This window comes from Fomitiporia mediterranea (genome assembly GCF_000271605.1).
Source record: "Fomitiporia mediterranea MF3/22 unplaced genomic scaffold FOMMEscaffold_1, whole genome shotgun sequence".
Lineage (NCBI taxonomy): Eukaryota > Fungi > Basidiomycota > Agaricomycetes > Hymenochaetales > Hymenochaetaceae > Fomitiporia > Fomitiporia mediterranea.
The window spans coordinates 4614744-4617557 of NW_006760386.1; positions in this window are offsets into that span (position 1 = coordinate 4614744).

The window sequence follows — 2814 nt, forward strand, 5'->3', positions numbered from 1 at the left end:
TTTGCTAAATTTATTTCAAGATTTCACAAATAAAGATATGTCAAAAATAATTTATAGTTTTTGTCTAAAGAAATTTTTAAATGTTGTTTACAATTTCTATCAACCAAAAATGGTAAATTAAATTATGAATTATATTTAACATTATGTAAGTTATTTTTTAAGGCAAGAAATTGTGAAATGCCTGATATGAATTTAGGAATTGATTTTGATATTATGTGTAATATTACATGATAATACTATTACCACTCTACTAGGGACTGGTGTGGATAGCTCTAACTGTGGATCCACACTATAGTTAAGATTCTTACAGATATGCTAACTACAGTTAAGATTCCTACAGCTACTACAGATTTTGTGGTAGCTGCATTATTGTAGTAGAAAAAAAATAAACCAACTACTTTCATTCATTCTGTTAATTCAACTACACAAAAAGTTAAAAAAAATGTCTCAAATCAATTCACCAACATCTCCTCACTCTCATTTCATCCAAAATTACAATATGTTTTGAGTACCAGTTGGTATCATTTCATCACCCACACTGGTATCATTCATAGATGCTATAGCTGTTTCTATCATGAGAGAAGCTCTGCCTGTACAGCTTTCTGCACCAAAAACTCAGAGAAGAGTAAAGACTTCTATATATGATCAGTCAGATGATCAAGTTTGGGTTTTAAGTGATGAAGAGATTATTGGTACATTATATACTTTATTTACCCAAGTATTACTACTAATTATACTGTATTGAAGCTGCTAGTAGAGACAAATGGAAGTCACTAGTATATGACCATTACAATGTCTCTGTACACTAGTTTAATCAGGCAGGCTTAAAGAAACTCTCCTTCATTTTCAAATGCTAGCTTGGAAATCCTTATCATACACCTTTGATGTGAGAGCAGGTTAGGACAAGAGATGGAACAGCAAAACTGCTACATTCAGCTCATCTCTGTGATTCCTCACTAGGTCTCTATGTCCCTCCTAAGGCTTGTAATACTATATTACTATATTCTAAGGTAATACACTAGACTCTTATTGTACTAAGATGTGTAAGATACAACTGGCCCTTTAACTTTGTGAAGGACAGGTTTTATACACTTGAAGTTAATATGCTCTGCTCTTGAACTTCACTCCCCTCCCCTGATACAGTTTCTAATAATATCAAGAGCTTGTATTAGGGATTATTAATTCAAGTCTGTAATTACTTCAAAGTATTTTTTTTGTCTTTTAAAAAAAACAAATGTATTGATTATATTTGATTAGAATCACACTAACAGTGTTCATCTTGCTATTGATGGGTGGACAGCACTAATTGGAGCATCATACCTTGGTGTAGTGGTGATTTGGGTTGACTCTGGCAAAATTCATTGTACAATCCTTGAATTTATTCAGTAAGTGTTATTCTTGTTTCTATCACTTCATTTCTCCACATTCAATACTACTCTGTATCTGTTTCTGCATACTGTGCTACTCCTGAGCTTGATAATTCGAATTTGCATTTGAATGTACACATTTCTCTCAGTGTCTTACTGTGTAAGATGCTTGTATCCATTTCTTCTTAGACTTCACAGATTGTGCCAGGCTCTCGAAATTGCATTCAAACATACACATTTCTCTTAGTGTCTCACTGTCTGAGTCACTCACATCCATTTCTGCTTGAGCTTTACAGATCGTGCCAGGCTACACTAGTGTATTTGGCCATCATACTAACATCCACTTAGGTTGACAGATTGTCACTCAGGAGAATACCTTGCAAATCAACTTGCTGATTGTCTCAAGTAATATGAGATTGAGTCAAAGGTTAGTCTTTGATGACTCGACATACTATTCTTCAACTTATTTCAACACTGTATTTACCAGGTCCATACCCTCAGTATGGATAATGCAGGGAATTGTGACACAACAGTAATCAAGCTCAAAAAAATTATACCCACCTTCTAAGGATCAAAATCGAGAGTTCAATGTTTTACACACATTCTTAATCTCATAGCAAAGGTAAGGCAAGTTATGCTACACTGTCTATTTACTGCTTACAACACAGTATAACTAGGCTATCTGTTAAGACAAGACTATACAAGAGTATGTCTCAGATGATATAAACTACATTACAAGCAATGACAAACAATGATGGAATACCTTCCATCATACATTCTACATCTGAGACATACCTACATAGTATATATAGACTAACTAATCAACAGACAATAAAGTAAGCTGTAAGAGAGTAAGCCAAGTCCACTATCCCCCCTCTTTGTGTGATCCCTCTAAGCCTCTCACATAACCTCTCTTCCCTTTCTTAACACTATCCTCACATTATTCTTCAAGCCTGTAAAGAAGAAGAAAGCTGTGAAGATAGGTCTCAGTATGTGTCACAGTACTTTAGAGGGCTTACACTCTGAACTTGTGCTTGATACTAGTGATGTACTTTCACCAGAGGAAGTCAAGCTGTTCAATACACTTGATAGAGATGAAGACCACATTAATGACAAGAGCCAGACCATACACAACATACACATTACTATCTCTGTCTGTGATTGAGCAATTACAGACATGTATGCTAAGAGTGTTACTGTGAGACAAAACAAACTTAGGGAGGCAGAAGTAGTTCTGTACAAGGTAAGTTTATGCTTGAACCAATACTTTCCAAGCATAAGTAAGAATAATATGTAATAAGAGGGAAAACTTAAGGGGGGCATACATAGACAAGGGGTGAGGTGACAATTGACTGCTCAGTGTCTCTTGTCCTTATATTGTATGTATTCTAACTGAGACATTATGAAGTCATTGTCTTGTGTTTGTCTGTTGATAAACTAATCATCT